We start from the raw sequence: 13,176 nt of genomic DNA on the forward strand, positions 1-13,176 counted from the left end.
GGATAGGCGTCTGCAGAGGTGTCATCGGAAATCCACAACGTTTAGCAAAATCCAAGTCCATTAGGTTTAGGGCTGCTCCCGAATCCACAAAAGCCTTGGCGGAAAATGTGGACGGGGAGCAGATCAGAGTAATAGCCAGAAGAAACTTAGGTTGAACACCCCCAACAGAAAACGTGTGTGCAAAGCGTTTCTCTCGTTTAGGACAGACAGAAATAATATGCGAGGCATCTCCACAGAAAAAACACAACTTATTACGCCTTCTGAACTCCTGACGCTGCTCTCTGGAAAAAACTCTATCACATTGCATAGGTTCAGACATTTGTTCAACAGGTGGCAACACCTCTCGTGCAGCTTTGCGTTCGCGCAAACGCCGATCAACCTGAATGGCTAATGACATAGAATCGTCAAGACCAGAGGGAACAGGAAATCCCACCATAGTATCTTTTACGGCTTCTGACAACGCCTTCCGAAAGAGAGCAGCCAAGGCATTATCATTCCAGGTAGTAAGTACTGCCCACTTTCGGAATTTTTGACAGTACAATTCTGCAGAATCACGACCCTGGCTCAATGCCAGCAGGGTCTTTTCAGCCTGATCAATGGCATTAGGTTCGTCATTAGTGTTGAGCGATACCGTCCGATACTTAAAAGTATCGTATCGGATGGTATCGGCCGATCTAAAAAAAATATCGGGTATCGCCGATTCCGATACCGGAAGTCCCATTCAAGTCTATGGGACTTCCGGTATCGGAATAAGCAAAACCCTATTTTTGCCTTGTACAGTCTCTCTGGGGTCTGTACGGGCCTTTCGGGGGGCTGTGCCGGCCTGCCGGGGGGTCTGTGCAGGCTCCGGTGGTCTATGCCGGCCTGCCGGGGGGCTGGGCCGGCCTGCCGGTGGTCTGTGCAGGCTCCGGTGGTCTGTGCCGGCCTGCCGGGGGGGCTGTGCCGGCCTGCCGGTGGTCTGTGCAGGCTCCGGTGGTCTGTGCCGGCCTGCCGGGGGGCTGTGCCGGCCTGCCGGTGGTCTGTGCAGGCTCCGGGGGTCTGTGCAGGCATCGTCCGATGGGACTACAAGTCCCATCGGGCGATGCCTGCTACCATGACAGTGATTGACACATTAGCCAATGATGGGACAGTAGTAGTCCCATCATCCGGCTAATGTGTTGAATGTAAAAAAAAAAAAAAAAAAAATTTACATGCTACATACATACATACATACAACATGCATACTACATATATACTACATGTAACATACATACTACATACATGCTACATACTACATGCATGCTACATACATACTACATACATAATACATATATACTACATATACTCCATGCATGCAACATACATACTAAATATATACTACATGTAACATACATATATGTTACATATATACTACATGTAACATACATACTACATACATGCTACATACTACATGCATGCTACATACTACATACATGCTACATACATACTACAAACATAATACATATATACTACATGCATGCAACATGCATACTACATATATACTATATATACTACATGTAACATACATACTACATATATACTACAAGCTACATACATGCAACATACACACTACATGCTACATACATGCAACATACATACTACATACATGCTACATACATGCAACATACATACTACATACATGCTACATACATACCACATGCATGCAACATGCATACTACATATATACTGCATATATACTACATGCATGCAACATACATATATACTACATACAATACATACATATAGACATACAGTACATATAACATAGAGTACATACTTACCGTCACTTGTCACTTTGATCCCCGAAGCCATTGTCACCTGAGCGATAAATATCAAAATAAAAAAACACCAATATACTTACCCCGATCCGCAGAAGTCCACGAGGGTCCTACGTCCATCTTGCGTGGAGAACAGCAGCATCAGCTGATGCTACCGTTCTCTACCAGCTCCAGGAATACAATGACGGAAGGTAGGTATCCTTCCGCACTGTATTCCTCCACCACTTTAAAAAAAAAAAAAAAAAGTCCCTAGTCTCACTTTATGCCATTGCTGCGTGGGAAATTCCCACGCAGCAATGGCATAAAGTGAGACTAGGGACTTTTTTTTTTACAGTGGTGGAGGAATACAGTGCGGAAGGATACCTACCTTCCGTCATTGTATTCCTGGAGCTGGTAGAGAACGGTAGCATCAGCTGATGCTGCTGTTCTCCACACAAGATGGACGTGGGACCCTCATGGACTTCTGCGGATCGGGGTAAGTATATTGGGTTTTTTTATTTTGATATTTATCCCTCAGGTGACAATGGCTTCGGGGATCAAAGTGACAAGTGACGGTAAGTATGTACTCTATGTTATATGTACTGTATGTCTATATGTATGTATTGTATGCAGTATATATGTATGTTGCATGCATGTAGTATATATGCAGTATATATGTAGTATGCATGTTGCATGCATGTGGTATGTATGTTGCATGTATGTAGTATGTATGTAGTATGTATGTTGCATGTATGTTGCATGAATGTAGCATGTATGTAGTATGTATGTAGTATGTATGTTGCATGTATGTAGCATGTATGTAGCATGTATGTAGTATGTATGTTGCATCTTTGTAGCATGTATGTAGTATGTATGTAGTATGTATGTAGTATGTATGTTGCATGTATGTAGCATGTATGTAGTATGTATGTTGCATGCATGTAGTGTGTATGTATGTATGTAGCATGTATGTAGTATGTATGTTGCATGTATGTAGCATGTAGTGTGTATGTATGTAGCATGTATGTAGTATGTATGTTGCATGTATGTAGCATGTAGTGTGTATGTTGCATGTATGTAGCATGTAGTATATATGTAGTATGTATGTTACATGTAGTATATATAGTATATATGTAGTATGCATGTTGCATGCATGTAGTATATATGTTGTATGTATGTTGCATGCATGTAGTATATATGTATTATGTATGTAGTATGTATGTAGCATGTATGTAGTATGTATGTAGTATGTAGCATGCATGTAGTATGTAGCATGTATGTAGTATGTATGTTACATGTAGTATATATAGTATATATGTAGTATGCATGTTGCATGCATGTAGTATATATGTTGTATGTATGTTGCATGCATGTAGTATATATGTATTATGTATGTAGTATGTATGTAGCATGTATGTAGTATGTAGCATGCATGTAGTATGTAGCATGTATGTAGTATGTATGTTACATGTAGTATATATGTAGTATGTATGTTACATGTAGTATATATGTAGTATGTATGTTGCATGCATGTAGTATGTAGCATGTATGTAGCATGCATGTAGTATGTAGCATGTATGTAGTATGCATGTTGCATGTAGTATATATGTAGTATGCATGTTGTATGTATGTAGCATGTAAAATTTTTTATTTATTTTTTTTATTTTTATTTTTTTACATTCAACACATTAGCCGGATGATGGGACTAATACTGTCCCGTCATTGGCTAATGTGTCAATCACTGTCATGCAGGGCTGTGGAGTCGGTAAGCCAAACCTGCGACTCCGACTCCGACTCCGACTCCTCAATTTCCCTTACACCGACTCCAACTCCGACTCCACGACTCCGACTCCGACTCCCACACATATTGCTTATATTTAAGTGAAAAATTTATTGTAGTACAATGTGAACCTCAGACATTTAATCATTTTTATGATCCCATAATCAAGATATTTAGATAGAACAGAATATATATTGGTGTACTACCCGGTTTTCATTCTTTTTGGTACAGATACGATATGGATAGACAGATATGGATAAATGGATAGATAGAGCAGATTTCTAATCTGCTTTTGCTATTGAAAACATTATCTATGAGCTCAAAAACCTTTCAGGTGATGCGATTTTTTAAAAAGATGATCAGCTTTTGCAGCTGAAAAAAGTATCCTCAAAAAACACAGGAAAAACGCTGTGTGTGAATGTAGCCTTAGATCAGGAATAGAACAGCCATTTATAGGACATTTCATAACTTTCCCAAATTCCTATGAAAAAATATTCAGCACATTCTGCATTGAATTACTGTACCCAATTTATTATATATTTTAGGAGTCAGAGTCGGTCCATTTTATACCGACTCCAACTCCGACTCCGACTCCACCAAAATGAGCACCGACTCCGACTCCGACTCCACGACTCCGACTCCGACTCCACAGCCCTGCTGTCATGGTAGCAGGCATCACCCGATGGGACTTGTAGTCCCATCGGACGATGCCTGCACAGACCACCGGAGCCTGCACAGACCACCGGCAGGCCGGCACAGCCCCCCGGCAGGCCGGCACAGACCACTGGAGCCTCCACAGACCACCGGCAGGCCGGCACAGCCCCCCGGCAGGCCGGCACAGACCCCCGGAGCCTGCACAGACCACCGGCAGGCCGGTACAGACCCCCGGACAGTCGGCACAGCCCCCCCGAAGGCCCGAACCTACGGCGCATCATGATGCGCACAGACAGCGCATCATGATGACGTCATTTTGGCAGCCAATCAGAGCCACAAAAGTGGCTCATTGCATTTTGGACTTCCGATTCCGGTATCCGATACGAAAAAAGTATCGGTACTCCGTATCGGAATTCTGATACGGCAAATATCGGCCGATACCCGATACTTGCGGTATCGGAAAGCTCAACACTATTCGTCATACAACAACCCCAAAGCTTGAAAGAATGCGTTCACATTAGTCAGAATAGGATCATCTGGTTTCAAAGAAAACGCCCAATCGTGGGGATCGCCACGCAGCAAAGAGATGAAAATTTTAACCTGCTGCGCGGAGCTCCCTGACGAGTTAGGCTTCAAGGCAAAAAATAATTTACAATTTTTTTTGAAATTCAAAAATTTAGACCGATCCCCAAAAAATACATCAGGTGTAGGAATCTTTGGTTCAGCAGCATGTGAATGAGCAAGGTAGGCGGAAATTCCCCGCACTTCCGCAGCGAGCTGCTCCACACGATCAGACAATTGCTTTATCTCCATTGAGAGAGAAAAAAAATTCCCCCTACGGCCTCAGAGATATAGAGGAAAAAATATACACACTTTTTTTTTTTTACAATTCTTTCCTGCTATTGAGTACCCTAGAATCTGCGGTATGGCGGGTGATTCTGTTATGAATGAGTCACCGTAGGAGGCAAAAGCAGAAATACAAGCTAAGTCCAGAAAACCAAAGAAGTTGGCAACTATCAGATTGCAGACCCCTGAACCTATCAACACAACTAGCAGTAGCCGTGGGGGGTTCCTACAATGCCCTAGACCCCTCGATCACAGCCGGAGAATTACATAGGCCTAAAGAAAGAAAGGGGAAATCTAAACTGCCCCAGAGCAGACCCCAAAGCAATAGGCAGCCCCCAACATATAATGACGGTGAAGCAAGATGAAAATACTAACACAGACAGAAAGATAGACTGAGCAAAGACGGGGCCCAAAACTACCTAGATAGGAAAGGACAGGAAGGCTGCTGTCTGCAATCTGCCAAAACCCTATCAAAGACATAAGCCAACAAGCTGATATGAAAAAGGCCCTGAAGCAGCTAGGCTTCAAAAACTAAATCAGCACTCAGGTATTTTCAGAAGACAGAGCTAAATGAATTCAGCACACCCCAGCAGGGAATGGCAGAAATCCAGAAAAACAAAGCAAAACAAAGTCAAAGCACCAAAGCAAAAGGCCGAGCAGCAAACTTAGCTTTAGAGGAGCAGGAATTCAGACTGGTCTCCAAGGATCCCACAGAGAAATCACCCGCAGGGCAGAAGGGCGTCGGCAGCCTTATATCCAGTCAGTAACTCCACTCAGCCAGTCATCATCATCAGCCTCAGGTGTTTGATAATCAGGCTCACTACCTTTCTTTACCAGAAGAGGGAGTTCCTCGGGCCTCAGTAATGAAGGGGAAAATGAACTCACAACAGTACCTCCCCCTTGAGGAGGGGTCACCGAACCCTCAACTACGCCACCAGGGCGATCAGGGTGAGCCCGATGAAAGGCACGCACCAATCTTTTGGCATGAATATCAGAGGCAGAGACCCAGGAATTATCCTCCTGACCATAGCCCTTCCACTTAACCAAATACTGGAGTCTCCGTCTAGCCAGACGGGAATCCAGTACTTTCTCTACCTCATATTCCATGTTACCTTCAACCAATACAGGGTCTGGAGGTGCCAGCCCCGGAACAACAGGTTCAACAAACCTCTTCAACAAAGATTTATGGAACACATTATGGATTTTAAATGTGACAGGAAGAGCCAAACGAAAAGAGACCGAATTAATAATCTCCACAATCTTGTAAGGTCCAATAAATCTAGGCTTAAACTTAGGAGAAGCCACCTTCATAGCAATATTTTTTGATGATAACCACACCATATCACCAACCTTAAACTGGGGACCAATGGTCCTATGTCGGTTGGAAAACCGCTGGGCCTTTTCCTGGGAGAGAGATAACTTTTCCACCATTTGGTCCCAGATCTGGTGCATTCTCTCCACCACAGTGTCAACACCTGGGCAGGCAGAGGGCTCCACCTGCCCTGAAGAAAATCGAGGATGAAACCCAAAGTTACAAAAAAAAGGTGACATCAAAGTGGCAGAACTAGCTCTATTATTTAAAGCAAATTCGGCCAAGGGCAAAAATGAAACCCAATCATCCTGATCAGCAGAAATAAAACATCTCAAATATGACTCCAAGGTCTGGTTTGTTCTCTCTGTCTGCCCATTGGTCTGAGGGTGAAAAGCAGAGGAGAAGGACAACTGAATTCCCAGCCTGGAACAGAAAGTTCTCCAAAATCTAGACACAAACTGGACTCCTCTGTCAGATACAATGTTATCAGGAATCCCGTGCAAACGAACCACCTGTTGTAAAAACAGGGGCACCAACTCAGAGGAAGACGGCAACTTAGGGAGTGGTACAAGATGAACCATCTTAGAGAACCTATCACAAATCACCAAATAACAGTCATCCTCTGAGAGACAGGCATATCAGAGATGAAATCCATTGAAATATGGGTCCATGGCCTCTTGGGGACAGGCAAAGGCATCAACAACCCACTAGAGCGAGAACACGATTTAGACCGGGAGCACGTCCCACAGGACTGCACAAAATTCCTGACATCACGAGACAAGGAGGGCCACCAAAAAATCCGACTCACCAGATCTCTAGTACCAAAAATACCTGGATGACCAGCCAAAGCAGAGCAATGAACTTCAGACATCACTCTCTTCTTACACTGGTCAGGAACATACAACTTTCCACTGGGACAACGCTCAGGTTTGGCCTCAGTAATGAAGGGGAAAATGAACTCACAACAGTCCAGTTTACTGTTCGGGTTCAAATGCTTCATAAAGTTTGTTGAAAGGCTGCAGCGCAGCCAATCAACAAGTTTTTAAGCTGTATTGGCAAGGCTGTGATTGGCCGGTGCACCACGTATAAATGCTGGATCACGGATGTCAGCACCATTCTGCATTGGTTAGTGTAGGGACAGGACGCAGTCTGTGTGAGGGACAGTATTAAACTTTGTGTGTGCACACTCTGCAAAAAAGCCTCTGTGTGTGTACTCTACATGTGTCTCAGTGGGAGTACTGTGTCAAAACACTGCTGTGTGTACTATGTACCCATATTTGTGGGAGTACTGTGCCAAGAAGCTTCTGTGTGTACTCTGTACCCCTGCCTGTGGGAGTACTGTGCCAAAAAGCCTCTATGTGTATTCTGTACTCCTGCTTGTGGGAGTACTGTGCCTTTATGCCTCTGTGTGTTCTCTGCACCTCTGACTATGGAAGTACTGTTCCAAAAAGCCTCTGTGTACTCTGCCGCCATGTCTGTATGAGTAGTGGACCAAAAATATAATTATACTCTATCACTGTGTCTTTACAATGTGTGGCTGGTTATAAAATCTAATATAATTTTACCGCTGTGTCTGTATGAGTAGTGTGCCTAAAAAATAATTATACTCTGCAGCTGTCTCTTTGCGAGAAGTGGGCCTAAAAAAAATTCCACTCTGCAGCTGTGTCTGTGCCATTTGTGGGCCTAAAAAAAATTAACTCTACCACTGTGTCTATTCAAGTTGTGTCCAGGCCTAAAAAATAATTTTACTCTACTGCTGTAACTGCACGAGTTGAGGCTGTGCCTGAAAAACTAATTTTACTCTGCCACTGTATCTATGCAAGTTGTGGCGGGGCCTTAAAAAATAATTTTACTCTACCGCTGTGTCTGTGCTAGTTGTTGATGTACCTAAAAAACTAATTTTACTCTACCGCTGTGTGTACAAGTTGAAGACCTGCCTAAAAAATAATTTTCCTCAGCAATCTCTTTGCGAGTAGTATGCCTAAAAAAATCTACTCTGCTGCCTGTGTCTGTGCCGTTTATGGACCTAAAATAATTTTATTCTACCACTTTATCTGTACAAGTTGTGGTTGGGCCTAAAAAATATTTTTACTCTACTGCTGTGTCTGTGTGAGTATTGTAACTAAAAAATAATTCTACTCTGTCGCTGTGTCTGTGCCAGCTGTGGCCTAAAAAAATTATACCCTGCCACCATCTCAGTGCAAGTAGTATGTTTAAAAACCACTTCCAAAAATGAGGAGAGCATAAAATAGGGGAAGTGAACGTGACTTTGGTGGTGCTGGTGTAGCTGCAAAGTGAGGAAATTGGCTATTGCTGCCAGAACCCCTAAAATTGATTCCATCTTGAAGAGACATGCTGGAAAAGGGGCAACTGTTACAGTAACTTTGTCACTTACAAAATATCTTGTAACTGACGTTTGAGACGCTCTTTCCTCCTCCTTTGCCTGGCGGGAAGTGCTGGTCTCTTGGTGCTGCTGTGATTTTTTCAGTCACAGCTTTAGAAACTTCTGGGTGGCAGTGTTGTAAATGTCTTTTTAGTTTGGAAGCTCTTGAAGGATCATTTTTACCACTGCCTGAGTATGCACTGATTTTGGCATCAGAGCATTTGTTTACATCTGGGTCACTTATACACTGACACACAAAATGTTTATTATCTTGAGTCACTGTGAAATTCTCAAACACAGCTGACTTCATAAGATGCTTCTTAGACATTTTGTAATTATGTAAATTTGCTCTCAAAATAATTTTGTCCTGTAAAAAAGTATATTGTAATTCTTGCAAGAATAGGGAATCATTCACTGTATAATTTGGGAGAGAAATAAAGCAATCTTTGCATAAATCAATAGGACAGATGATATGTATAAAATTTGTAAAATGTGTTGTTAAATAGCCTTACTCTGAACTTTCAATGTCAAGGCTTGTCTCAGCATGGTACAGTTCACTAAATGCTTCTCATCATATTTCTTCACAGTCTATGAAGAGGGGAGGAGGGAGGGCGCATGTTTGTGCTGAATCACTTTCCAGAACACACATACACACAAATATATATGTACTCATCGATCCTGTTACTGCATTTCCGAATTTGAGATGTTAGAAAACATTTTTTCCACTTATATTCTATGTATAGTGTACATAAGCCATCAGAGCAGCTAATTTCTCCAAACATGAGCTAAGAGGAAAAACAAACTAAAACCTCAAACATACAGAGACAACATATACTGGACTATTGATTTATGCACAGTTTATTGAAAGTTTAGATATGCTTTAAGAAGTAGTTACCTTCTTTAATCCCGTTATCCTGTTCACTCCAGAAATTCTGAGATGAGATGAATGTAGGCTTTCCTTCCCTGTGTGTTTGTTATTTTTTCGCCTTATCTGTAGAGAAGGAGCTTGACTACTTATCATGAACATAAACTGCAGCACAGATTCATCTTCTCAGCTAAAAGTCTAGACCTTAAGCCCCCGTTACACACTGCGATATCGCTAGCAATATCGCTGTAAAGTCACCGATTTTGTGACGTTGCAGCGATATTGCTAGCGATATCGCTATGTGTGATACTTACCTCCGACCGGCTCCCCCGCTGGTTATCGCTGATCGTGCGAGAAGCTTGTGGACCATTCCTCGTCGGTCACTTCCTGCGGCGCTTCCTGCTGTGACGACGAGCGGCGCGTGGAGCTGGGCGGGAGGATGCAGGATCGCCGCGTCTGACAGGTAAGTAGCGACCCCCATCCCCAGCGATGTCGCTGGTGAGATCTGCCTGTGTGGCAGCTCACTAGCGACCACCTAGCGATGCACCAGCGATCCTGACCGCGTCATATCGCTGGTCGGGATCGCTGGTCCATCGCTAGGTGTAACGGTACCCTTAGATCAGGAATAGGACAGACATTTATAGGATATTTCATAATTTTCCCAAATTCTTGTGAAAAAAAATATTCCCCACAAACTGCAGTGAACTACTGTACCCAATTTGTTATATATTTTAGGAGTTGGTCCATTTTATACCGATTCAAACTCTGACTCCACCAAAATGGGTTCCAGCTCCACGACTCCAAGTCCACAGCCCTGGAAAGATGAAATAACAACGTCTCTCATTGTGTTGGAGAAGTCTGGTTTTTGGGCAGCTTGCATTGTTGTGCTAGGTCCCTTAGTTTCAGAGAAGGAACTTTGATGACTAAGGGTACCGTTACACTTAGCGATGCACCAGCGATCCCGACAACTATATGGATCGCTGGTGCGTCGCTAAGTGGTCGCTAGTGAGCTGCCACACAGGCAGATCTCACCAGCGACATAGCAGGGGTTGGGGGTCGCTACTTACCGGTCAGACCTGGCGATCCTGAAGTCCTCCCGCCCGCGTCCACGCGTTGCTCGTCGGCGCCACAGGAAGCCCAGCAGGAAGTGGCCGATGAGAAATGGTCCAGGACGTACTTGCGCGATGAGCAGCGGGGGAGCCGGTCGGAGGTAAGTATCAGACATAGCGATATCGCTAGCAATATCGCTGCTACGTCACAAAATCGGTGACATTACAGCGATATTGCTAGCGATATCGCTATGTGTAACGGGGGCTTAAGATAAATGTAATGAAAAATAGTAACTAAATAGTAATGAAAAACAGTAAGTAAGCAATAAAGGAAACAATACATGAGGAAAAATCTTGGATGGTGTACTGATATCTGTGCGGCAGCAGTGTGGGCAAGGTATTTTCTTGGAAGACATACACATTAGATTAATGTCAGCTAAACCCACCAATATCAGCAAGATCAGAGGAAACGCTATTGTGTATGGTGGAGAGATAGATCTGGCACTTCTGATGGTCGATCCTTTTGTCCTACTGGAGATAAGCCACGGCCAAAAGAGTGTGCCAATGATGCATTCATAGAGAACATGGGAGCGGTCAGCCGAGTATTCTTGTTCCTGTATATGGAAGACTTGAGAGCAATAGTTACCAGTCGAAGAATTGGCCAATCTTTTGGTCAACTGCTATTTAACGTATATGGGGACTTTAACATAACAATGCCACCATGCAAAAATGTTTGTGTATTGATTTGTTTATTCGAGGTATTGCTACTCATATTTGAAGGGTAATAATTTGCTAAATGAAATATAGCTTATTTGTGCTTGTTCCCACTTGTTCTACGTTTCAGCCTTTATTTCTCCCCCACTGGTGTTTGTTGTTAGTCCTTTCATCCTAAGGTGCTGACACACAATACCAATGGTATAAACATTCCACAAAAATGTATGTTTGGCATATGGACATCATCTAATGTACTGAATAAGGACACAAGTCCAAAAAATCACAGGAAAAGCACCTGAATGTACAATACCAGGTAGTGCTGAAAAACCATTCACACAGCTACCATCCATGAAAGGGTGGCTGCCTTGAATTATAAATCCACGAGGATAAGACTTTTCTACAGTCACACGGACTCATGTGCTGCACCATGGTGTATTGCAGCCTGTTGGTAACACCCATCAGCCCAGATCTTGTATATCGGCATCACACAGGATCAGCAGCCTACAGGACAACAAGGGCACACACCAGGTCTCACAGTTGTGGCAAATGGCTCCGAATTCACTTGGAAGCTAGCTCTGCGTGAGCGAGCATTCTTTCAACATGTAAAGGAATATACGTGTCAAACCTGTGCTGCTGAAAGATCCAGGATGTCGGCTTAATTCTTTAAAATCGTTTATTCTGAACAGGTTTAGCAGTCAACGCGTTTCAAGGTCACAAAGGACCCCTTCTTCAGGGTAAAAACCTATAATACACAAGGTTTTTGTTCTGAAGAAGGGGTCCTGTGTGACCTTGAAAAGCGTTGACTGCTAAACCTGTTCAGAATAAGCGATTTTAAAGAATTAAGTCGACATCCTGGATCTTTCAGCAGCGCAGGTTTGACACGTATTTTCCTCCACTTGTTGAATCTCTTCCTCAGTCCATGGACCCGTGCTCTGTTGTAGCTGATTTAAATTGTTTTTCATGTTGCTATTTCGCAACCCCATCAGGTGAGTTGGCACCAGGGCTGAACTGGCCATCTGGCAATTGCCAGATGAGCTGGTATCTGCACTGGGCCGCTCTGTCACTTGGTGTCTCCTGGTACTTTCTGCTGCACAGAGATCAACGCTGCACCCCTTCTTCCATGAGTCACAACGTGACCTCCTTTTTTTCACATTGACGTTAAGCACAAGAAGGATGAAAGAGGAGATGACACCTCAGCCAGTCAGCATGATCCTTACTTACGGCTAGCGAGCTTCACAAGAGCCAGCTGAGGCATGTAGCATCCACACACTGAAGAGCAGCATCAGTTCAGCTGGTGAGAAGGACTTATTCCCGGTGTGCGAGAGGATGTGTTAGGTAAAATGCTTGTCCTCTGTTCTGTCCAGCAGCTCCTGCCTCCGATCTGCTGCTGCCATCTTGCTATACATGATCTTCGCCTTGCGAGCCATGGCGCATGACTTCACTGCCAAGTTTCCCCAGTCAGGAGCACTCCAATGTCAGCTGCCAGCCTCTGATTTGCCATTGGCGTATATGGCAGCATAGGGAGCCGTAGTGTCAGAATACATTTCAGCTGTGTTGCGGTATCCCTCCAACTCTGGGCCCTATTGCAACTGCACCGGCGATATGTCCGACACTGCCATTACTGATCCCTGTGGCACCCCACTGTTAACAGTGACCCAATATGAGTGTGTTCCATTAATAACCACTTTCTGTTTCCTATCATGGAGCCCGTCAGCGTCGGACTGGAACACCTTGGGCCCACCAGAGAAAATCATTCTTGGGGACCACTATGTAGCTCAGGGGTGGGGAACCTCAGGCC

Source organism: Dendrobates tinctorius, unplaced genomic scaffold, assembly GCF_039654945.1.
Source record: "Dendrobates tinctorius isolate UK_male_01 unplaced genomic scaffold, ASM3965494v1 ptg000030l, whole genome shotgun sequence".
In the NCBI taxonomy this organism is placed as follows: Eukaryota; Metazoa; Chordata; class Amphibia; order Anura; family Dendrobatidae; genus Dendrobates; species Dendrobates tinctorius.